Source organism: Mauremys mutica, chromosome 3 (assembly GCF_020497125.1).
Source record: "Mauremys mutica isolate MM-2020 ecotype Southern chromosome 3, ASM2049712v1, whole genome shotgun sequence".
Lineage (NCBI taxonomy): Eukaryota > Metazoa > Chordata > Testudines > Geoemydidae > Mauremys > Mauremys mutica.
The window spans coordinates 121,885,463-121,911,803 of record NC_059074.1 but is presented as its reverse complement, the minus strand read 5'-3'; the positions used below and the strand labels follow the sequence as shown (position 1 = coordinate 121,911,803).

The 26,341-nt window shown below is 41.8% G+C and overlaps 1 protein-coding gene and 2 pseudogenes across 4 annotated transcripts in view; 2 read left to right on the top strand and 1 right to left on the bottom strand.

The window, feature by feature from the left end:
- PRKN (parkin RBR E3 ubiquitin protein ligase) overlaps positions 1 to 26,341 on the top strand; it is a 1,207,207-nt gene that overhangs the window by 543,986 nt on the left and 636,880 nt on the right. The gene's annotated exons all lie outside the window — the stretch shown is intronic.
- On the bottom strand, positions 15,904 to 15,994 carry LOC123367725 (annotated as a pseudogene).
- LOC123367724 lies at positions 15,983 to 16,044 on the top strand (annotated as a pseudogene).

Sequence of the window (26,341 nt, the reverse complement as noted above, 5' to 3'; positions counted from 1 at the left end):
TCCTAGAATCTAGAGCCTCTCCTCTGCAATCTTCTCAGCCCCACAAAACTTACAATGGGAACATTCTAGGGATGCTTCTCAAAGGTGTCCTGGATGACCACATTTTGTACTTGTCCACTGGGTTCTCAAGTGAGACTGATGGGTTGATTATAATTTGAGTTGACTTTTTTGCAGAATATTGCACATACTAGTATTCCTGAACTCATCACTGGTCTCTCATTCAGTTTCAGTGCAATTCTTAACCAGTTCTGATGTTCTCCAAAGTCTTTTTTATTTAAACTGATGTATTAGAAAAGGGTAACTTTCCATATAACTGTTTTGCCATCAATTTTTATGTATTTCATTCTGTTATTATGGAGGCATGTGTAGTGACTTCAGAGTTAAGACTGAATTGAGATTCAACACTAGGGTTTGGCCTCTTTGTTTTATATGAAAAATACAGTGTATCTTCCCCAAAATTACAGTACTTACTCTTTTGTCTCTGAATGAATTTTCTGAGAATTTACAAATAAATCCAGTAATTAGATTAGGAATTAAAATTGGGTCCTTTCAGAAATTTCACACCCCATGTCAGACCCTTTTTTGCCCAATAATCTCAGTACCAGAATAAAACATTCTTCAACCTTACCATGGTGTAAAAAAAAATCTCGTGTGTGTGTGTGTGTCACACACACACACACACACACACACACACACACACAAGAGATTTATATAATTCTAGTAAAAGGAAAACCGTAGTTCACAAAGAGAAATTTCATTTTCTGAAAAATTATATATATTCTTAGAACAATTAAACAAAAAAAGTCTCTAGTGCTTTGTAGACTTTCCAACTCTTCTTAATCTTTAGTTAAATATTGTTTTCTAATCAGATGTGAATTGTGGTTTTATTTCCTCCTTTAATTGAGTCTTTATGCATTCCCTCTGCCTTTTTCTTGTTAGAGGTTTGCTAGAGTGCTTACTGAGTCTTGGATTTTTAGTTCTGTACATGACTTCTGCTGTGTACTTGAAAAATTGTTCCTTCAAATTAGATGAAGAGAACATTTTCTGGAGAATTGAAGCTGTAGTGGATGTCTCATCCTTTGAGACGATTCCAGTCTACTCTTTTGAGTTGCATGTACTTTATTATGAACTTTGCTGAGATTTCAGGCATCAGACTGTTCTATTCCACCTGTTGCTCTTCTAGATGAAATTGGATACTAGCTTTGTCTGCTACTCTGTCCAGTAACTAGTCTGGGTTACTTCTAGAGAGAATTTAAAGTCAAGGAGGAGCTCTTTGAGAAGTATATACAAGGTTGAGATAAATGAACATTATGGATTCAAAATTTGAGTCAATTTGTCCTTAGATAACTACCTTGCTAAAATTGGTTTGCAGTTGGCCAATTCAGTAGGCCATATGCTCCCATATAGTATGTATGATGGAGGAAATGTTTGTAGCAATGTACTATAAAAATTGGACAGTACTCCCTCCTGATAAGCAATGACTGATGTGCATGTTCTGGTATGTAGATACACTCCATGCAGCAGTGCAAAACATGTGAAACTTTTATGCATTGTGGAAAAATGGAGATACAATCAGATGGCAAGTGGGAGCAGTCATGGTCAGAAGCACTAGTTTCTTATGCTTTCCCCTGCTTCCCCACAGAGTTGATGTTTGGAAAGCTAGGTCAGCATTAACTTGGACTGTACAAATTCAGCTATCCCGATGGAGAAGTTACCATTGCTATATACTGTATGGGGAAGGGGAAAAGAATACTAGACATTGATGGAGAATGCAAGCTGAGCTGAAGAATTAAAGCTGTTTTGTCTCATTATCTTGATTCAAGTCATTTGGATAAAAATGAACATTCAAGTTAAATTTAGTGTTGATTTGAGTCGCAGGACATCACATCATAGTGTGGGATGTTACATTTGTCTTAAGCTCAAGTGAATTGTTTGTTAAGATTTGCTTGGATATCATTGACTTCAATAAGATCAGTAACATTTTGCCAGTTCACTTTTTTCCCTGAAGTGTTGTGCAAAATAACAACAAAAAGAAGAGACAGAAAAGGCTAATTTTGTCAAATTACCCTGAAAAAAACAATCAAAACCAATGAGCCCTCTTAGAGAGAGAACCCATGAAATTGCAGTCAAAATCGAATCATATGTTGCTTATTACGTGTGACTACCATAGTTTGATGTCTGTCTGATGGCACAAATCAGTATTTCCCATTTCTTCCCTCTAGCTTGTGCCCCCTTCCTGGGTCATTCAGCTTGTTCATAATTTACGTGTCATAAGCAGGACATGGACACAAATGTGGAACATCACAATCTTTCTCATAATGCAAAACTAGAATGTCAAATACAAGTTTGTCAGCTTTTTGCTGCTTTTTTTTCTTCCTTCCACATTTTATATATAATGGTAAGAAAGTGGACTCTGTAGTAAAGTCTGAAGTTTGAGAAACCTTTAAAACTTTTGGGATTGTATTTTAGACCCCAGGCTGTGTGTGAAGTCTAGTGCCGTGCATTCCACTTAATTGGGATGCATTTAATCAGTAAATCCAGACAACTCCCTTAATCGGGACATCTCCCAGAGAACCAGTTTTAACCTAAAGATACAGTACTTAACGGCAATGACTACTGCTTAATAGGATTGGCAATTCCACTTAATTGGGACACTTTCAAGGAAGTTAGTGGTGCTTAGGTGTTGGAGTGTGTGTGTGTCTCATTTTCATGCTGGTTCTTTCCATTTGCTCTCATAAGTTTTCATTCCCTCATTAGCTGTGATATATGCAGACAGTGCTTGATAACATATATAGAGCTTCATCACTCTTGGCTGCTGGCTTGCTCCTTCTGTGTATCCTGCATGCGTTGGCCACCATGCCAGACAGCCCAAGCTGACCCTGCCACCAGCAGATTGAATCCCTATCAGTGTAGATAATGCCTCCTCTCAGCTCCACGGGTCGGTCCAGTAAAGTGACAGCTTACTGCCCCAGTTGTGCAGTTCCCAGGGCAGTAGTGGTCATATTGAAAAGGCATCCTATATTAATCTGAAATTTTACTTAATTGGGGCAAAAGGCCGCTCTCCACCAGGGCTTCCCAAGTGTGTGGATTCTACCATATTACCTTGATGAATGAGACTGTTTCATTAAACAGTACGAATGATTTTGCAATGTGACGGGGCATGAAATGTGTTGGTGATATTTTAATAAAGTAAATAAACTTACTACTGTGCTCAGTTCTAAAAATGTACCAGTTAATATAGGATAAATGACCCAAATGATGTTCACAGTAGACGCTTACATAAATATACACAGTGGTCTTAAAAGGCCAAGATCCTCAAAATAAGATGCCTTCTTAACATCCTCAGCCAACAATTGTTGCTGTGGCCTTGCTTGATTTTATTATAGAATCTCAGTGGTTTGGTTTAAGGAATTAGGGCCAGAACAACTACCCACACTTGGGGAGAATGTACCATAAATTATATCTCCACATATCTCTGGCAGAGGCTTACAGATCAGCTTCACCCTTTTGGAGACAATTTCGTGCAGTGATTGTGGCAGTTAATTCAAGGGAGAAGAGAGCTCAGGTTGAAATGTCAAAAAAACAAATAAACGGTTAAAAGCCCTAGGACCTCTCTTTTGGTCAGTTGCCTATGATGAATTCTGTCCTTGAGGGGATGACATTGCCTATACCACAATCAAAGAGGCAGAGGAAAGGTCATTCTTGGAAGCTAAGGGGCAAATTCATGTTACAAATAGGAAAAAAATCACCTGTTACAAATAAATGTCAGTCAAAGTAAATCAGTTTTGAAATTATCCCAAATTAAAATCCCTCCTACCTAAATGCAACTGAGATTTCCAAGGATCCTTGAGAAATTTGCTCTACAGGTCAGATCCACAGATTGAAAACTTCTGTTAAAATTCATTTATCTTCATCTGAACACTACTTTGGGAAGTAAGAAAAAAAGCTGCAAATACATAGGAGAACTGACATATGTTTAAATCATGTTTCCAAAGTTCGACTGAGCACGAAATGTCTCTTTTAAGAAGGTGCCCTTGGGGATTGAAGAATGAAGTGATAGTGCACCTGTTTGCCCGATGGCAGTCAACATTGGAGCTAACTTGCTGCAGAATATCTAAAGTTGCTATATGCACCTGATTTACCCCAACATCATTCTATGTACAATAAAGTGGGTCAAATCAAGCCCATTTTCTGTGCCCAAGTTTCATTCACAAAAGAATCCTGATTTTTGTAAATATATTAGTTATTCATAAGTATTAGCAGGGTAGTCTGGATGGGCAGTGTTCAATGTAGGAGGTATTCACTTTGCGTGCCCACAATTTGTTATTTATGGTGTGAGACTGGTCATCTAAGTGACACACTATTGTTTTTCTTCTTGATTGATTGAAACTCCTGGCTTAAAGATAATAATAAGAAATGATGAGTAGCGAATACGAATCCAGAGATACATATCTGGATGTCTGGATATGTGGGCATAGTATTAGGCATTGGACCTGCTAAAGGATATCTGACAAATGTGAGAGCTGTTAGGTAGGCTTCCTGAATCAGGACTCTGGCATCCAATCAAGCTCTCTTGGCAGGCCTGAAGGTGGAGAGGCAGCATGGCCTTCACACCCACCCTCAGACTTGTATTAAATCAAGAGTCATTGATACCAGTTGAGGTCTACACTGGAGGAACCCTACTAAGTGATTACCCTACTTAGGTATAAATTATTAAGTTAAGTTTAAGGGTCTGCATTTAGGCATATTTTGGTGTTTGTGTCTCATTGCTTCTTTGTCCATATCTGACAGACATTTATGGGAACTACAGCTGTTCGTCAAACATTTGTACAAAGAAAAATTTCTGCACAAAAACATTTGCAAGTAGCGAATAAAAAAGGAGTGTGAACATGATCAAACCAAATAGTCCTTTGGCATTTTAACAAATGTTTTGGGGAAAAGTTTTTGCCGCATTTGAATAGCTATACTAGATAGTGTGATTCTCTGAGTAATGAGAACTGAAAGCAGTAGTTACCTGCTGCCAATTTTTAAAATCAGAATTCTTGCATCATTGACAGCAGCACTACATGGAATTGTTTCCTTTCCCTTTTTTAACCTTGTGATTCCCCACTTCTTTCCAATCCTTAAATGCAAATTTGCCTTTTTGTACTCACTAGAAGTGACCTTTCTTTGTTATGCTTGTACTTGCTGTATTATTTAAATCCTTGAGACTGAAGTATTTTCAGGTTTAAAGTCCTCAAATCAATGCCAATCACACAAATCTAATTTATATCTTTCTGTTTTGGTACTTCGGGAACCAGAATTATATTTCTTTCTTAGTCTCTCAACATTACTTGGTTACTGAAAGCTCATTACAGGTCCTGTCAGCAGTACCCCTTTTAACCACTTTTGTAACCCTTTGTAGCATGGCTGCCTCTAAACATTATGTTTGCACACTACATGAATAATACTCATTAGTAACCAGTTGCTAACCATATTTTGTCCATGCTAGAAGCCTAATCTGGCACAACTGTCTTCCTGTAATCAGTGTCTTACGGTGTGGACAGGGCTACCTAGTTTGTGCCTGTGCAACCTATTTGGCTTGTCCTCCTTCCTTCCAGTTCCGTGTGCAGTAGGTCTTGCCACAGTGCATTGCATCATGTGATGCTGATGCCACTCAGTGTGCATGTCCTCTGGAGACTATATATACCTTGCTGAGTCACTGGGAGACCTGCCCAAATTTTCATAAAACACAGCAATACAGACACAGCTTGAGTTTGAGAGTTCTTTGCACAGAACTCTCAAACTCTAGCTGTGTCTGTATTGCTGTGTTTTATGAAAATTTGGGCAGGTCTCCCAGTGACTCAGCAAGGTATATATAGTCTCCAGAGGACATGCACACTGAGTGGCATCAGCATCACATGATGCAATGCACTGTGGCAAGACCTACTGCACACGGAACTGGAAGGAAGGAGGACAAGCCAAAGATTGTGTTGTGAAAAAAACTGTTGGATGGGCAAAACTCAATTATATTTGTTGTGAATTGTTTAGATGACTGCAGAAATAGCTACAAAAATGTAGTTGTATTGGTAGTAGGCTGTAAAGCCTTAGGGTATGTCTACACTGTAATCATGTCTAAAATGAATACCTTATTGTCCTCCTTGCATTGACAAACTAGGATGGACACATGTAAACGAAGATTTGTATGTGTGTGTGGGGGGGTTCCTCTAAAGGAAACAGATGTTAATGTAGAGTTTTTAAGGGTGAAATGAGTAAGCAATTATCTTTCACCTGATATTGTGGTTGGAACCCTAGTGATTAGTCTCAGTAAGAGAGGTCATAGAATCATAGATTATTAGGGTTGGAAGGGACCTCAGGAGATCATCTAGTCCAACCCCCTGCTCAAAGCAGGACGAATCCCTAAATGGCCCCCTCAAGGGCTGAACTCACAACCCTGGGTTTAGCAGGCCAGTGGGTTGAACGAGAGATGGGGGATGTGCTGCTGTTTTGTCCCCAAAGATGGCCTTCTAGTTCATATCTGAGGAACTTTGTTGGTTTGGTGGGGAGGAAACTTTTATTGGCACTCGGTGCTGTATCTGCCCTGTGGATACATTAGTCTTTAGAACTGTCAATCCAACAATTTCCACAAGCACTGAATTTAATAACAAATATTCAAAAAGTTGTAAAGAACATCCTGACAGTGTCCTTTTAAGATAAATGTGTATATTAGGGATTAGACACATGAGTTATAACTCAGATGAGTGTTTTCATTTCCAGCATGCTTGAGTTATTTTTTTAATATCCATCTGTTTATGCATTCAGTAATTTATATTTTATTTACTGGAAAAGATGTCAGATCTGAGACTGGAAAACAGGCTGTCTGCAGTGAGTTTGTGGACTGCGTGCTTGGGCCCCTATCCTGCAATCCAGTTTATATGGACAGACCCCATAACCAGAATAGGGTTCTACCCAGGTGTCCACTTCTACAGAGCCAATCATGAGATCAGAATCTTAGATAAATAAAGATGGCAGCCTGCCTCCTTCATTTTTGTAGATCAAACACAGGGTGGGAATTGCAAAACCTGGAAGCAGGCTTATAGTGGACTTTGTATTTATCCCCTTGTGACATTGTGAGTAGCCTAAAGCTGACTCATCACTCTGTGGACTTGGTAAGCATCCCCACATGAACCAAAGGGCCAAGATAAGTGATTAACTACAAAATGATTAACCAGTCAACAAGGAGAGACAGCTCAGCAGCTGAGGAGGGTTAAAAGAGAGACAAAAAGAGATCGGAGGAAGTGGGGATTGTTGGAAGGAAGGGCTAAGAAGTCCAGATCTCAGCGAGGTGAGATCTCTCTCTTACCCCACCCCCACCTCACCTTAGTAGTAAGTAAAGGCTTGGGGAAAAGCCTTATGCTGTGGGGAACAAACACTTGCAAAATATGTTGTAAATAAAGTACATGGTGTTGAACTTGCCACTGGTATGTGTGAGGGCCATTTGCACCAAGAAATCCAGGGTGAGGGAACCCTGCCCTGTGACACCCATAAAAATACTGGATAGCTGCAGTTAGTGACACCTATCTTTTGAGAGTGAGGTTTAAATGTTCCTATTAGACTACATGGAGGTGAACTTTACCTGTCAGCTGGGTGATCTAAGGTAACAGTTGTTTCCTCTTGGCATGGCACTATGGAAGCTTTGTCTAGGGTACATCTCTAGTCCCATTACTGTAGTATCTGAGTGGCTCAATCTTTAATGTATTTACCTTCACAGTATCCCTGTGAGATAGGGAACTGATAGCAGAAAGACCAAAGGTGGGATTTTCAAAAGCACCTACTTTATTGAAAGATACTATTTCCCCTTGAAAGTCATGGGACTTGTGCTCTTAAATCACTTAATCACATATAGACTCATAGAATATTAGGGTTGGAAGAGACCTCAGGAGGTCATCTAGTCCAACCCTCTGCTCAAAGTAGGGCCAACACCAACTAAATCAGGAAGAGATAGGAGGAAGTGGGGATTGCTGGAAGGAAGGAAACTCTAAGTGGTTTGACCAAGGTCACAGTGGGGAGTCTGTGGCAGAGCATGGAGTTGGACTGCAGTCTCCCGGCTAACTCTGTAAACTCTGGACCAGCCTTCCTTTCTGCTTTAGTTAAATTAATGTATTATTAATGTAATCTGCTTTACTTAAAGGAAATAATCTAGAGAAAATAAATTGACTGACCCAAGCAGTAGATTTTAAAATATATTTATTTTAATATACATAAATAAATTAGGGACTGTCACATAAAATGAATACAATTGCATCTTAAAACAGGAATATGTTGCCTGGGGCCAGTCTGGACTATCATTAAAATATTGTTTTTTTGTGTTAAGAATAGAATATTATCTGAAAGGAAGCATAGATTAAAAAACAAAAACAAACAAACAAAAAAAACATATGACTTGTAAGGTGTGTAAATACATAATTATTGTATTTCATTAGTTAGGTAGAAAAGAGAACTCATCATAGCCCCTCCATATTTACATCAATTTTTAAAATAAAAATGATTTTTAACAAATGACCATGGGTAAAATTTTCAGAAGAGCCTGACTCCCATTTTCTAAAGGGACCCAGGTACTTAAAAGTCCAAGTCTCACTGAAAGTCAGTGGGACTTGGGCTCCTAAATGCCCAGGTCACTTTAGAAAATGGTAATACGGGTCATTGGTCACTTTAAGAACTTAATTTTACCCAAAGTCATTTTCTAGAAGACTCCTTTTAAATCAGGTTTCACCAAATCCTTATGAATTTCTTTGGTTTTAAGTGGTCATTTCACAGGAAAAATTATCGCCGTGCCAGCAAACATTTGGGTTTTAAGATGGGGCTAGACTAGGAAAGAGACCATCCACTCTGGATGTCTGTCTGCCTCTTATGTAGCTTTAATTAATCTACTCTAGCTGGGAAATTTAATTAGTCCCTGTAGTATGTGGGTGCTGTGTAAACTTTGATGTGCCCTGCTTCAGCTGAATTGAAACTGTGCCTGTTCTGGAACTACAGTGCACAGCGGATTACAAAACACACTAAATGTTAACTAAGAAGTAACCTATGCCTAGCAAGCAAGTTTGCAAACGAGGTGTGTGGGGAGACAAGCCAGGCCCATTGGAGGATCACTGGGACATTGGAAGAAGCAGCTGCCATGTTAGGACCTTATCAATCTTCTTTTCTTTCTCTATACCCAATTCAGCAAAGCACTTGACCTTGTGCTTACGTCTCATTGAATTTGATGAGAATTAAGCATATGCTCAATTGCTTTGCTGAAGAGGGACAGATTTAAGTGCAGGCTTAACTTTATACATATGCTTCAGGGTTTTTTGCTGAATTTCCAAGAATAGTTGTTTTAACTCGGGTCGGCAACCTTTCAGAAGTGGTGTGTCGAGTCTTCATTTATTCACTCTAATTTCAGGTTTCGCATGCCAGTAATACATTTTAATGTTTTTAGAAGGTATCTTTCTATAAGTCTATAATATATAACTAAACTATTGTTGTCTGTAAAGTAAATAAGGTTTTTAAAATGTTTAAGAAGCTTCACTTAAAATTAAATTAAAATGCAGAGCCCCCCTGGACCAGTGGCCAGGACCTGGGCAGTGTGAATGCCACTGAAAATCAGCTCCCATGCCGCAGGTTGGCTACCCCTGTTTTAACTGAACCATTTACCCATCCCTACCTAAAGAAATTCAGTTAAATTTATTATTAAGGATGGATTGCTTATAGAGATCTCGATCCTGCAGTTTATAGTGTAGAGATACGGACTAATGTGCTTGAGCAGAGCCCGCCCTCCCCCCGTTTTCCCACAGCCATCTGCCCGTGTGCTATCCACTGCAAGGTAGGGAACCATATCTAGTGTTATAGTTCCCCCTCTTCTCTCCCCCCCGACAAAGCCATTTGGATAAACAAATGCAACAGACCCCCTCAAACCCACTGGAAATAATGACAGTACATTTCAGTGTTTTCACATTCCTGTGTAAGCTGTAATTAGATTTAAAATATGACCTCTTTTTATCTTAAAATAACAACAAAAATTCCAGAGCACCTTGAGTATTAAGTTGTCAAGCTTCTGTCCAGAGTGAATTTTTACAGTTATACATTTTGGAGCATAACATGAAGGTATATATAAAAGGAAACTAAGGCAAAGCAATTAATTATAAAATGTATGGGGATGATGTAGTAATGCCACATGTGGTGTCTTCCCCCCATTAATTCAGTCTTGAGTGCCTATTTTTCAGTTGCTGCTTTTTTGGGTTGCATGCAATGTAGCCTCTTGTTTTTTAGAAAAAGAACAAACCTCTTGTAGCAGGAAATTTCTAGTGACATAATTCATCTGCGTGTGCTGAACTAAATTGCTTTCTTTTTGTCCAGCTGTTTAAGGGGATTTTTTTTTTGAAAGGCTTCAGTTTGTTTGGCAACTCTCAGGAAAATGTGATTGTTGTCACTTTTCTTCCAGTGGCAATGCTTTGCTCTTTAAAGAAGACAAGAAAACTAACATAACCCTGTTCCTCTTTTAGAAGAAAGCTAGGAAAAAGCAAACAGCTTTTACATTTCCAGCTCCCCCCCATACTGTGCTTTATTTTTCAGTTGTCATGATTGTTTTTCTTCACTGTACTGAACAGAGCACCTCTGAAGTCAAGCACAATTTATATTGCCAAGACAGATGCTATAAAATGAAGCCGAACATGGCAGATGTTGAAAGAGTTGTGTGTTTGCAAATGATTACCTGTCATAATATGTTTCTTTGGATTTTGTTACATTGCTGAAACATTGGACTAGGAAGGAGAAGGAAGGTGGCTCTTGGCCTTTCAAAGCATGATTTAATGCCAGAAAGAAGAAGAGTTTTGTTGTACTTCTTGAAGATACGAGAAATATATCACATACTTGAATTCAAAATAACATGTTGAAATCAAAGGTATTAAGGACTAATTCATCATTAGTGACTCTCTCTCTTTATCTAGCCTTGATGACCTTTACCTGCAGAAGGCACCTGAAGGCATGCGTGCAGAATCTTAAGATTAAACTTGGACATTCTATCTTCAAAAGAGTCTTTCACTGAATGAGCTCAAATGCTTACTCATTAGAAGATGCTTCTGGTTGGTACTTTTGTTTAGGTCTGACCCTGAAAAGTGAAGTTTGTGGAGAATAACAGATGGAATACAAGTTTGGTTACAACAGTAGTTTTCAACCTTTTTTCATTTGCAGACCCCTAAAAAATGTTGAATGAAGGTGGGGTTCCCCCTTTGGAAATTTTAGACATAGTCTGGGAGTTCACAGACCACAGGATGAAAATCACTGTTCTATGTTAACGAAAACTGTCTGTGGACCCCTTCGACATAGTTGGTGGACCCCCAGGGATCCTCAGACCACAGGTTAAAAACCACTGGGAGCTACTTGCCATTGTGTTCTTTGAGACAGATCCAATAAATTGGAAGGATGCTTTCCTTATCCCCTTTTGAATTTAAATGAGACAATGCTTTACGGCAAATAATCTGCAGAGAAAAGATCTTGGTGAATTGCATCATATTCAGAATTGTTCAATAAGCCATTCCTCAATTCAGTTGGGAGTTTTATTGTGAAATACCATGAGCATTAAAACTGAAGACCCTGGGTCAGATTCAGTCATGAGATTTCTCTGATGGTGGAAAGTCTGCCCAGAGTGGGATTGCACCATTACAAAGCACCTCAAAACCCCACTCCACTTGGGCCTATGCTTTGCTAATTCCATCTCAGAAGTGTAATGAAGGGTAATGCTGCTGGGAGAGAGGGCATGTTTAGGAGGCTGGGGGATTTATAGAATATGCACATTGTCTGGGGAGTTTCTGACACTGAGGCGCTTCTCTTGATGGTCAGACTCCTAGGGCTGGTGGCTGTGCAAACATCTCCTGCCTTCCCCTGCAGGTGATTACCTCATTGGAACAGGTTTGTGCAATTTATATATGATGGTGCTCACAGGGAGGATTGTTATGATAAGAAGTGTTAAGGGACAATCAAGAATGGGGCACTGTACAAACACAAAGTAATATGTGGTCCATGCCCTGAAGAGCTTACAATCTAAATAGACAGGAGAGAGACACATTCAGAATGAACAATGCAGTGGTGACAAATGGCATGTTAGTTCTAACAACATTTTGGAAGGTGGGTTTAGTTAGGAGGCGATCAGCTAAATGGAAAATAAAAAGGAAGGGAAGAGGGTTGAGGGGGACAGGGTAGAGGAGAACCGGGTAAGGAGAGGCAGGTATGGTCTGATGCTGAGGTGAAGTAAACTGCCAGTTGGCACATGGCAGAGGAACTCAAACTGTTTACAGTTTTGACTGAAAGGACTAAAGTGATCCCTGCTTTGACTGCTTCTGTTCCTACTTGCCACCCTGGAGTGTCTGGCTGGCTCCTCTCTGCAATTTTCCCCCAAAGCCACATAGCTGGAGGGGAAGGTGGGAGGTACCATCTGGATCTTAGTGCCCCCCTCTCCCTCAAGTCCTCCTTTATTTTTGCCAGTTGGGTCATGTTTGATAGAGCCAGGCATGCTATAATATTGTCTATTAAATGCCAAACGTGGATGTAATAAAATGTGATTGTGGTTAAAAGGGCAAAAAAAACAGGAAAAGCAAGAGTTAAGTTTCTAATAGCAATATTGACTTGATCATATTGCATATTTTGTATGTTTTACTGGATATAATTTACATCAGTCAGTAAAATATTTAGCTACAGGTTTAACCAGGGGGCGGAAATAGCAGATAAATGCCATGTGGAAAATATTTTGTGTGTAGCCCCTTTCTAGGGATGGTGGAGTGCATTTGTTCCTCCCAGGGACTCTGTGTCCCAGCTTCGGACTAATGGACCTTGCATTTTTTTCAACTCCTTGGGCTCATGATAAGTGTCAGTCCATGACTGGCTAGTTGCTGGAGCTAAATTTGATTCTGTGTACCTAGTGGACAGGTGAATAAATTTATGTCCTGGTGGTCATAGTGGATGTATAATGAATATTAAAATTAATTGAGGACCAAACAATTTTAAAGAAGGAACAATTTTATTAGCAGAAAGGATAGAATTAAATTAAGGAATGGGTAAAGATAGGAGTAAATGTCAAAGAAAAAGTCAGAGGAATTGAGGGAACAGATAAATATATGAACAAATGAACCCTACAACAATAATCAGATTATCCCTCAAATAAAACATCCCCTCTAACAACTAGATCAAAATGCATCACAGAATATAAAGTCAAGTGGATTCAATCCCAGATTTTGTTCACAGGTGCCAGCTCAGTTTGTATTGGGTCTCTAGGCATGACTGCACAAAGGTAACTTTGAACAATAAAATAATCAAATAGACGTTGCAGGCCAGATGGTTGCTTGTATCTGGTATGGCGCCAGTGCACCCCTTTGACCCCGAGTGTGCCCTCACCTGGCTGACACACCCACTGAACAGGATTTTCCTTACCCCAGAGCCCTTTCCTAATTAGCTAGGTGAAATATCCCCACCTCATTATTCACTGTAAAGATATTCAGCTGCAAATGGGAGGTCCCTGGAATAGATGTTTTAGAAACAAGTTCATATTGTTTCTATTTAGTAATCATTTTGCATATTAGTTGTGGTGTTTTTGTCAATAGCTATATACATTATAGCAGATAAATGGGACCTGTCCCTTTAAGCATACAGTGGGGGCACTGGGAGTGAGGTGTTGCAGGGTTGGGGAGTTCAGTGAGCATGTGTCTGGCTGTGGCTTAGCTGTGCACTGGGGAGGTCTCTGCCTGCAAGAAGCTCCTAAAGGAAAAAGGTTTGTTCTGGGAATCCAAACAACAGCCTCCTTTAAAATCTCAGTCTTATGAGTGAGGGTGAAACACTAGGCGATCTCTTACTAGTGGAACAGATCCCTAGGTTGCTCAAATCCTGGCCTTCTCTCGGCTTCTGAAGCAAGGGAGACCTAATAGGTGAGACTCGCAGATGATCCTCTCCTACTGATGTAGAGTCTGACGGCCCCGTTTCTCCCTGTTGGGTTCAGTTTGTGGCTGGTAGTTTTGGGGGAGGGAGGGCTTTGTTCCCTGCTCGATGCTTTCAGTAACAAAACAGTTTCAGGAACAGCTAGTGGATAGAAACATCCCCTATGAAGCTGGTTGCTTGTGGATGGAAAGGCCCCTTTGGCAAAGAGGCAAATGGATTCTCTCTTCTGCACCTCCTTGCTCTGGAGTAGTAGCTAACGCCCTTTCTCTGAATGCTAGGCTTGTCCATACACAGCACTGTGTCTGGGCAGTTTCAGGCATGTGCAGACTAGTGGGGCTTGCAGTTGGTTGTCAACAATATTTGCATTTCCTGGTATTTTGATTTTAACTGTGCAGTCTTTATGTTGCATTAGCACATTTCTTTAATTCCTTTTCCTATTTTGCACCTTTATTATTTGTTTTTTTAATCTTGATATTTAGATAAAGGCTTTATTATGGTCACAGTTATACTTTGAAAGTCACTAGGGTGAAAGAGGTTTGGAGAGGAATGAGTTTCTCCTTCTCTCCTTTGCAGCTGGTATTGAGGTGGAGAGACTCCTTTTCTGCAAGGCTGGGTTAACAGAACAGTTGCATGTTGATTAACATGATGATGGCTGTATCTTTGCAACATGAAAAGGTAGAAATTCACTTTATTTATTTGTGTTTATTTTTAGTGTATGCATGGGATTTACAGAGCATGCTAAAATGTCAGTCTCCCTGAGATCATGCAGTTTTCTCCTCCCTGATAATTTTTTTTTTACTTTTCTGAGAAAGTTGCTGTGTGTGTTTCATTGAGTTACTTCACAGTCTGCTTCATCCAAACTGTCCCTGCATCAGCCTCTGAGTCTGTGAGGCTTGGTGTCTCGGTTACTGGGCTAGCTGTACTTTGTATCCCTCTGTGGGCTCTGAGTGCACTCTGGTCAGCAGTTAGGTCTCTTGCCTTCACCCATCCTAGGGTGTAATCCTGAAATTTTCCTGCTCTTAGACCAGCATCTTGTGTGTACCAACCGTGATTGCTTAGCAACTCCAGCATGGTTCGGAGTCTGCAAGACTTCCTTTTGGGAGCTGTAACCAGTAGGTGAATAGTGACCCAAAACAGCCTTTATAAAACAAAATATTGTTTATTCCCATCAGTAGGAATAAAGCAGAATAAGAGAAAAGGTTTTAACACAACAAACAGGCTGTATCCATCTCTTTATTATCTAAAGCTTAAGTAGGCCTAGCTTATCCCAGACACCCCACATCTGGGGACTGGGGCTCAGTTGACTTCTCAGCAGTCTCTCTCTTTCTCTGTGCTTTAGATGCTCAAGTTCTTTATTCCAGTCTCCTAGCTGGATTTCTCCCTCCCCGGGCCAAGCTGGGGAGTTAGAACTGAGCATGGTCAAAAGTAAAACTTCTTGGTGAATACTTGCTTTGTCCATTAAGAATTGATGAATAGGACTATCAGAAGCAATTGTCCGTTTTCCTTTCTACATGCAGTTCCTGCTGGAATTAACCCCTCATAATCATAGCAAACAACATGATAACAGTAAAACAGATGGACATAATTAAATATTACAGGCCTCTCCTGTAACCTTCACAGATGGCACACAAAATGTGCATGCATGTAACAAGGGAATGTGGGGAGCAGAACTTCATTAAGCTCTGCTAAAATCATAGCATGCTACTGAGTATGCTCAGAAGTAATTTTTATTAATAAGATTATAACTAGTTTTTTAAGGGTAGTTAGATATTTTTCTACAGTGGCATGGGAAATTTCTACTAGAACATAAACATTTGGGAAAAATATGAGTGTGTGTGCAAACTGGAGCTATAATTTAAACCTTCTTGTCAAGTATCAGAGGGGTAGCCGTGTTAGTCTGGTTCTGTAAAAGCAGCAAAGAATCCTGTGGCACCTTATAGACTAACAGACGTTTTGCAGCATAAAAATATGGAACGCTTCACGAATTTGCTTGTCATCCTTGCGCAGGGGCCATGCTAATCTACTTCGGCAGCACATATACTAAGATTAGCATGGCCCCTGCGCAAGGATGACACGCAAATTCGTGAAGCATTCCATATTTTTATGCTGCAAAACGTCTGTTAGTCTATAAGGTGCCACAGGATTCTTTGCTGCTTAAACCTTCTTGCATCCTTAAAGATTGTTCTCATTACTAGAAGCCATTCCAGTGGGGATGGGATGAGAGATCCTCAAACAAACATTGGAAAAAGGACACTTGAGAGCATGTTAAGTGATTGTCTATGCACTCTACACACTTTTAACATCGGTAGCAGTGCTCATTGTCAGAAGATCCTAAGCCTCAGGGCCTCAGAATCAGCGATATCCATGTATTTATTATGAGTTATGAAAACGGATGGAATAGATGAGTGACTGAGGCAAAAATAGCAAAATTAATTTACACAACTTGATGGATAAATGGATGTGATCGTTGTTTTGCACGTGTACTTCTGCATCCATAAACCCTCAAAAGTTGGCAGAGAAGACTTGATGGTGGCAGTGGTGTGACTGAATTGCTGAGGTGACATGTTGGTCTTGTCTTCACTGTAAAAAAAGGTATTTTAACTTAAGCTAACATGAGGTAAATCCTAGAAAAAAAAACCAAGGTAGTTGTAGTTTTCATGTCTTAGCATGTCAAGGTAAAGATTTTGAGGGGAAGTGAAGCTATGATTTATGTGGACCTGTTAACTCTTGTGAAAACTTCAAACTATCTTGTCATCATTGGGTTTTTACCTTGCATTTACTTAACTGGAGTTAAGAGTAACCTCTTTTTTAGTGAAGACACACCAAAGAGGAAAAAGTAAAAAAAAAATTGAATTATTTGTTTTAAAAATCAGCTTAATTGTGTAATCTGGGATCTTAAACACCAAAATGCCTTAACCATAATTGGATTGTTAATGCTTTTTAAGTGCCTTAAATGTACATTTCCAGACCATAAAAGAAATCTAAACATCTTAAAGTGTAACCTTAGCTCTGAAGTTCCTGGATTTGTAAAACATGGTTTTGGTATAACTGTAACATTCTGTAATGTATTTTACCCTTAAAAGTTACTGATAATGTACTCTTAACTTATATTCTAAGGTGCGCAAAAAATAAAAATTAAAAAAAAAATCACTGAGCTCACTCAATTATCTCACACTGTAAATTATCAGTAAAATACAGGAACAGATTTTCTCAGTATATAGCAGGATGAGTTTTTAAATAAATGACAAATCTATGATAGAAGAAGCACCTCAACAGAGTTTGCTCAGCTTATTCTTTTGAGGTTGCTGCTTGTGATTCTTAAAAAGCTGTTACCTCAGCATCCTCTCTGATTAGTTACTTCATGTTCTCACGCAACAGAACAATAGAAACACTCTAGAGAACTGTTTCAATTCCCCAAAAACAGAGCTACTGCTATAAAAGCTCAGTGAACACTGCCACTTGCTTTATGGCAATGGAATAAAAAAAAGATGGAATAACAGGAAACTAATGCCTGATTTTTGTAATGAGGCATATGTGTGTCTAATGAATTGGAGACACAGCTCAAGAACAGTTCATGCTTAAAAACCATTACTTCTGTATTGCTGCTGGTGTCAGTGAAAGGTTGGGCAAGCTGTGTCTTAGGGAGCAGTGGGAGAGTTAATGAAGCCCTTGTTCATTTGACCTGGCCGGTGCTCCTTGTTTTCTCATTCTCTGCCTTGTTTTCACTTTGCCCACCTTAAATATATATGCAATGGGGAGATAGACTCCTGTGCTGTTACCAGCAAGCTGAGCAGAGAGCTGCCTAAGCTAGCTGTGAATAAAATGCAGAGGAAAGGGGAAGGCATAGGCCCAGATCCTCAGAGGTATTTGGAGTCAAACTCTTATTGATCTGGGTCCTAAGCACTTGACTGATGGGCCAGAAGTAGCCACCTCCCTCCACTTGAGATACTCAGCTGTGAACCCTTCCCTGGAGTTAGGTGCATGAGCCAGATAAACTGTTTAGGTAGTCAAAACCCAGACCTATAAAAAAACCCAAGAGAGGGACCCCCCCCCAGAATATCTATTAGCCCAGTGGTTACGGCACTCACCTGGAATGTGCAGAGCAGGCATTTGAATTTGGGTCTCCCACATCACAAGTGAGTGCCCTAACACAGATGAACAAACGGACCCTCCCACAAACATGTTTGCCCTGGCTGTCCTTTGTGACACCTATCAGGTCTTAAGTGTGCTCTGAGCATGCCTGTGAAATCAGGCCCCGCTGGCCTCTAGAGGTCACTTCCAGTTGTCGCAACCCTATACATAGTTATGGCTCTGTATGGCCAATTGTCGGTCCACGGCCATCTTGTTCTGCTAAAAGGACAAGGCAGCCTCCATCTTGGACCAGGTTCTTGTTCCACAGGAGAGGGCAGAGACCTAATTCTGCCCAGCAACACCGTGGTGTCGTGTGCAACCCTGAGGTGCGGTGTGCAACATTATAGTGCTGTGTGCGTTTTCCCGCTCTTTTCTGCCTGGTCATCTAGGGGTCAGGCTAGTGCCTTGTACAAAGATGCCAGTGTCTCGTGTGCAGATCCTGTTGGCGTGGGGGGCAACAGCTTGGAGCCTGGAGGGTGTAGGAGCCAGGGACCAATCAGATGCTGACACGAGTGAGTGAGACCCTTCGAATAAAACTAGGTTTCCCCCCAAAATTTGTGTGGAGTGTCCGCATGTCAGCTGAAGGGCCTGATCAACCTTTCAGACAGGGTCTCCTCCCGGTATAGCTAGCTCGTGTCGTTTTGGATTCGTTATCGCTTTGGATTTATCGTTTTGGATCTATTTCCATCAGCTCGTCATGCTTCTGGTGTCTGCTCTGCTGGTCAGCTGCGCCTGGAGTGCGGTATTTGCTTTCTAATTTCTGACAGTTTGTTTACCTAGCTTCCCCTCTTTTTCCCCCTTCCTAACTCGGTACCAAGTGTATACAGTATATGAGAGTTGAATTATTGAGCTCATAATTGCACAGTTGTTTAGTTTGTATAGTTGTTCTGGGTTTTAGTAGATAGTTAACTATAGACTGTTTTAAGTTGTGTGAGTTACTGCTCCGTCTTTGTCTGGAGTGTTTGGTGCTAGGTGCTGTCTCCACCTGAGGATTAGCTGACCAAGGGGTTTCTGTCCCCGTGGTCTGTGTGAGTGGAACCTGCACAATCGCAGCCGCACCACACTCTGGGTAAATCCCTTAGTGTGAAAGCAAGGGCGGTTGAGGCAGTGGCCTGTGGGTCTCTTTTCTGTGTTGCACCGGGCACCGCTCTGATGAACCCGATTTCCATCTTGTGTAATTGGTGTGTCTGCCTACTCAGTGTGAAGCAGTGAGCAGTATAGACTTGTATTGTTAATGATTTTTGGGTGTGTTTGTATTGTTTAATAACATCCCAGCTAAGAATTGCCCCCCTCCTTGGTCAACGTTGTAACTATCCCCCCAATAAACGCAGCCACTTGGCTTTAAACCTTATTCTGGTCCAGCCTGGTTTTTCCTCTCCCAATACCAAAGCTTATCGAACCGCAATCGGTTTCGGACACCAGTCCTATGTTTCTATGATTATGGGCTGGAGAAGTTAATCCACCAGAGCAAGTGGTGCTGTCTGCATTGTACTCTGCCCAGATGACTGACTAACAGAGACATCCAGAATGCTGGCATTTGATAGGTGATGCTGGAAACTGTTTTCTTGATAACTTCTTGATTATGTTGCTTACAGAAGAGAGGTTAGATGTTGGACATTAATTCGTGAGGTTTTTAGCATTGTGCGGTTACTTTAGTTTCGGATGCTGCCACACAGCACCTTAAATTCACTCAAAAATATATGTTAAAAAATTCCATAGCTACACCTAAAGGATTTTAATTTAGCCCAAGTAAATCCTAAAAACCAACAGTGTAGTCTTCTGAACACTGGGACGTAGTTGGAATAATGCAGAAATGAATTGACAGCATAAGGGAATAATATCCAAATGTACTATTGTTTGACCAGAAATTAAGACGTGCAAAAATCCAAATGAGATATGCAAATGGCTGAATCTGTTTTTACAAACTGTAATGTATAAGTTGCTTCTTTGTAGAACTGTGCTGAAGTGATGATTAATGGGATCAGTGGTGAAAACTAACCCCAAATCAGAACAATTTAACTTGTCTTATCCTTGTACACCGCTACCTCGATATAACGCCACCCGATATAACACGAATTTGGAATAATGCGGTAAAGCAGCGCTCCGGGGGGGCGGGGCTGCGCACTCCAGTGAATCAAAGCAAGTTCAATATGACACGGTTTCACCTATAACGCGGTAAGATTTTTTGGCTCCCAAGGACAGCGTTATATCAAGGTAGAGGTGTATATGAAAATTATAGTCCAATGTTTTACAACCTTTTTTAGTGTCTGCCACTGTCAGTGTAAAGTTTAGCTTGTAACACATCATCCAGCCTTCAAAATCATAGACCCGGATTGGTTTAGCTAGTGCTGGACATCTCCAAGTTACATACCGTGTGTGTGAGGGAAAGGGAGAGAAAGTGGTGATGCAGTTAGAATGCATAGAAATAAAGAAGCTCTAATTGTTTAGCCCAGCTTGCGTTTGTCTACATATCATTGTAAAAGGGACTTGAAAAGAATGTCCATGTTCCATACTTTCTCTACAGTTATTGGAAAATTCATCCTTTTCATGAATGACATGACCGCTTATGTGTTTGGAGGCTGATTTAAAAAAAATCAGTGTTGCATTAAAAATGTCTTCAATTTACTTGTTTTATGTAACTTAAAATGAGTATTTACTAGCTTGGCCTCACACAATAGTAGTGAGTGGATTGGTGCGGTGGGATAGCCATGCAAGTCAAAAAGAGGAAAGAATATGGAGAAAAGGGTAACATAGGCATGAGCTGTGATCAGGAACTGTTAAAGATGTTTTCAGTAAAATTTGATACTGTTGCACAGCTATTGATTTTTTTCCAAGTTTGTGGGTGAGCAACCATGGTAGCATCTGACTTTGCCATCTTTACCCATTACTTAAGAAAATGTGCCTGAAAAAGATGCAAGATTGGCATCCTGGAAAGTACTTGGTGTATCCACTGAACAATTACTTGATGTGAAAGTTCTCCCAAACTGCCCAGCCACTCTGTTTCAAACTTGACCTGAATACAGAGGTATCCTTTGGGGATATTCAGTCTGCATGGCCTACTGGCTTCTATGATAAGATTGCCAACAAGGGTTCCAATTAGTGCCACTTATGATGTGTTTTTGTGACCTTGTCAACTTTAGCCATTCCACCACTCTACTTTATATATCATATAAGTGCTTGTTTTCAGCAACAGAAAAACGTGACTTTTTGTCCATCTCTTGTTCTATGGACACACATTTAGGTCCAGATTGTGACTGGACGTTGTGCCCGTAAGCAAAAGTGAGATTTGGGAGGGACTACTCTCACATGCTTGAGGTTAAGCAAGCAAATAAGTGTTTGCAGAAAAAGGGCCTACATTTGTAACCCTTTATTGATCTGAACAGATTGATGCAGGTAGATTTGGAAACAATAGTTTGTTTGGTAAGAGAAGCTCAGTTCCAAGTTGTCAGATGCAGATCCAAATTTTATTCTCATTTCACAGCTAATACTCGTGAATAATGGTGTGAATCTGAACACCCAGAAATTTGGAAGGCTTTGAATCAAACACCCCACATTCAGCAATATTTAAAATATGAATTTTGGTTCAAGGCCATCTTCGTATGTTAGTATTGGCAGCTTCCCTTTTTCTGTTATTAAGTTCTACTTCAGAAAGCTTAATCCTGGCACCATGGAATTAATTAGGGGGAGAAAATAAACAGCTATTTACATTTTAACAAGATTGAAAAGAAAATGAGTAGGACGATTTTTAATCATGTTCAAATTTCATTAGGATTTTTACTGAAACATTTTTAGGCATTATCAGTCATTTTACTGTACTGAATTGTTTATTAATGAATTTGGAAAATTATAGTGTTTATACATTTCTGAAGTCATTTAAAGAGTATTAGCCTGAATATACACACACACGAAAAAATAAATAAATAAATTTGAAACCAGGATATTTTACTGAAAAACCTACAAAATAATTTATGTTGTTAGTTGAGCCAGAATACTTTAAGAAAACTGTTTTTTCCCCCCTCTATTGGAAGGGTTATAACTTGTTCCTGAATATCAGGATTTCTGGACTATGCTTTTAGCTTTATGGATCATTTTTAACATTGAGACATTTGTTCCTTCCTCCACAGTTAACATGTGCTCAGGAATGATATGCATGTATACAGGGTCCAATCCTGCATTGATTGCCACAGAATTACTTGTGTGAGTAAGAGTTTGCAGGGTTGAACCTCCAGTTACAAGGACAAATGTTGTCTATACCCAGGGGTGAAAGTAACTCACAGGACTTATCGGTACGGCCGGAGTCATGGGGGTGTGTGGCCTCAACCAGAAGAGGTGGGGCCTCAAGATTTAAAGGCCCTGGAGCACCAGCTGTGGCTGGGAGTCCCAGGGCCTTTAAATCATCCAGGGGGCTCCCAGCTGCAGAGGTGGCTGGTAGCCCCCGGGGCGAAATAAAGGGCCCGAGGCTCCAGCCGTCGTGAAGCTCCGGGCCCTTTAAATGCTGGCCCCAGCCCGCCCGCCAAAGCTGCGGGCGGGATTTAAGGGCCCCTCCAAGTTCCCTGCTGCCTGGCCCGGCCGCTGCTGGAATTTAAAGGGCTCTTCTGGGATTCCCGCCGCAGCAGGGAGCTTGGAGGAGCCCTTTAAATGCCAGCCCCAGCCCGGCTGCTGGAGCTGCGGGCGGGATTTAAAGGGGTCCTCTGGGCTCCCTGCTGGGTCTCCCCCTCTGGGTCCCCCTGACCCAAGCCCTTTAAATCCCCGCCGCAGAAGCCGATGCGGTCCGGCACGGTGTACTAGCTCTTGCCGGTACGCCGTACCGGACCATACTGGCTTACTTTCACCTCTGTATATACCTGTACACAAAAAACAGTATTTTTAATAAAAAATTAAACAATGCTGTACCTATTTTTTAGAGCGTGTTAATTTTATATAGCAGCAGAGAACTGAATACGGTCTTGAAATGAAGCCTGTTATTCTTGAATATGCACACTATCTGTGCTAGTTATGGACGTTTACTAAAGGAACAAGTTTTAATGCCTTTGCAAAAAAAAATCCCCTTTGCGAAAGAATCTCGCACTTAGGGCTTTGCTTCCCAGAATGACATCACATCTAATGGCTCGGTTTCTCACTTGTGCCAAATATCTACCGGATGCAGCTGGGGGGAAGAGGAACACAAAGAAGCCAACTGCAACTCTAGTTTTATGGTAGATTTTCCAGCACCCTGGTCCTGGCATTGTTTAGGCAGCCAGTGAACTCTATGCTGCTTCAGCCACAACCCCTTTCCCCCATTTGTGACCCTAACACAGGAATGGTAGAAGAAGGTGGCTATGCCTGTTCTTAGCTAGCCGAGTCTCCACCATAAAAGTCCACTGGCTTCATGGTCCCAGGAAGGAATTGGAGTGGTGGATTTTTTTTTATTATTGTATTTTAAAATCATGCTGTGCCCAGTAGGAAAAAGGAAGAAAATACATGTAAACATCTTTGGTTTGGAGAAAGTTTTGCGAACTATTTTACAAATTACACCCCTAATACTTAGCACTTTTACAGCACTTTTAACTGGAAGTTCTCAAGCAGTTTTTCAGCTATTGACAGTGGAATTTCCAAAAGCCAATGCTGAGTGTTGAACTCTGATCACTTAAAGTCTCACAATAGCCCTTTAAAGAAGATGTAATTATCCCATATCCTTAATTTACAGGTGGTTAAACTGACATACAGAGAGGTAAAGTGACTTGTGCAGAGAGTCGGTGGCAGGGATGGCTTCACCCATCACTGAAATGCACCTGATTCAGGGGAGGTATAGAACAGTAATAGTAATGTTTTGTAGAATGTGTAGTGCTATCTGTACTGTTCCCATTGAGCAGACAGATCTGGGCCGAGCAGTTCAGATCTCAATGAAGTCTTTGGGAGCTACTGGTCCTCAGCACCTCTGAACATCGGGTCATTGGTTTTTAAGGTCTCATTAGGAAGACCACCACACAGCAAACTATGTGGAACTGAATTTACTTCCAAAGCTTGAAGGGCTGAGACATCTCTGCTGGAATTTGAAACACGGCAAATTGAGTGTTAAGAAATTTTGATGTCAGGTGTTACTTGTATAATTTTTTTATTTGCAGGATTATTTTCTCTTCTTCTAAAGTTTTTTTTTCCAGCAGGTACAAAGGAAGTGTCTCAGGAGGCTGCAGACGTTACAATGCATACCACTATGGAGTTCAATAGATTTATACATGCATTCTTTGTTAAGTTCTTGCCTTTTATAACATTTAACTAAATAGCCTTGTTAATTTACTTCCTACTTATTTCATGTCAACAATAGTCTTAGGGAAAATTGCAGTGCTCCGAAAGTCATTAATCTGGTCCTGCAGTATTTTTACGTGGCCTTTTAAAAGATGCCCTTCTCCGTGGAACTTAAAAAACCAGCAACCTGAAAGCATTTCTGTAAGTTGAAACTGATTCATCCAGTAATTTTTGTTCTTTTTGATATTTTTCCAGTTATTTCCTAGAGCCCTATATAATATAGAAAAAGACTGATTAGATCAGGGGGTCTCAAGCTAGGCCTCTTTTGATGCCTCCCTGGTGATCTTGAGGCTCCATGACCTAGGTTATTGCAGGTAGGGAGCCTCTAAAAATAGCTGCTGGCTGCCTGAGTTGTGAGGAGTTAAGGTGCCCCCACACCAGCTCTGACCTTTCCTGATCCTTATTGAAAGGAGAAGTCAAGAAGTGGATGTAGGGGCCATCTAGTTTCACTCCCTCTAATTCTACATTCAATAAAGAGCAGGAACGATCTGAAAGATGGCCGAGTTTCTCACAGCATGGTCAGTCACCAGCTACATTCTCAGATTTCTCATCTGCACTATGCAGGGCCGCCCAGAGGGGGGGGCAAATGGGGCAATTTGCCCCGGGCCCCAGGCTCCGCAGGGGCCCCCAAGAGAAGAGCGGAGGCTCCCGCCTCCGCCCCTCTCCTGGAGCCTCAGCGCATCAAGCGCCGAGTCTCCGGCCGAGCCCTTGAGCCCCGCCCCGATCCAAGCCGCGTGGTGAGGGGGCGGGGCTGGGAGCTCCAACGGGGCATGAGCCCCGCCCCGCTCAGATCGGCGTGGGGAGGGGGCGGGGCAGCTGCCTCCGCTCGGCGTGGAGCTCACAGCCCCGCCCCCTCACCACGCGGCTCTGAGCGGGACGGAGCTCAGGCCCCACCGGAGACGCGCTCGGGTAAGAGGCTGGGGGCGGGGGGGAAGCGGGACCCGCCGCCGCTGCCGAAGCGCAGCCCGGTCTTCGGCGGCGGGGGGCCCCTTCTGTTCCGGGACCCGCCGCCGAAGTGCCCCGAAGGCCCGCGGTGGGGATCCCCCCCGGCACCGAATTACCGCCGAAGACCGGGCTGCGCTTCGGCGGCGGGTCCCGCTTCGGCGGTAATTCGGCGGCGGGGGGCTCCCGCCGCGGGTCTTCGGGGCACTTTGGCGGCGGGTCCCGGAACGGAAGGGCCCCCCGCCGCCGAAGACCCCGGGCCCCCGGAATCCTCTGGGCGGCCCTGGCACTATGATGAGCCTTGGATTCTCAGGATCATAGAGTGTGTTCTCCAGACCTTTTGGGGAATCCTCACATATCCAAGGGTACGTCTACACTACGGGATTATTCCGAATTTACATAAACCGGTTTAACGAAACAGATTGTATAAAATCGAGTGTGCGCGGCCACACTAAACACATTAAATCGGTGGTGTGCGTCCACGGTCCGAGGCTAGCGTTGATTTCTGGAGCGTTGCACTGTGGGTAGCTATTCCGTAGCTATCCCATAGTTCCCGCAGCCTCCCCCGCCCCTTTGAATTTCCGGGTTGAGATCCCAGTGCCTGATGCGGCAAAAATCATTGTCGCGGGTGGTTCTGGGTAAATGTCGTCAGTCACTCCTTCCGCTGGGAAAGCAACGGCAGACAAGCATTTCATGCCTTTTTTCCCTGGATTGCCCTGGAAGATGCCATAGCATGGCAATCGTGGAGCCTGTTTCGCCTTTTGTGACTGTCACCGTATGTGTACTAGATGCCGCTCACAGAGGCGATTCAGCAGCGCTACACAGCAGCATGCTTTTGCTTTTGCATGATAGCAGAGATGGTTATCAGCCATATTGTACCATCTACCATACCATAAATTGGTAATAAGATGATCGTGGCTACCAGTCCTTTTGCACTGTGCCATTTGCTGCTGTCATAAGTGCCCCTGGCTGCTCTTAGCCAGGGGCGCAAAAGCCAAAATTGGGAATGACTCCCTGAGTCAATCCCTCCTTTTTGGTATCT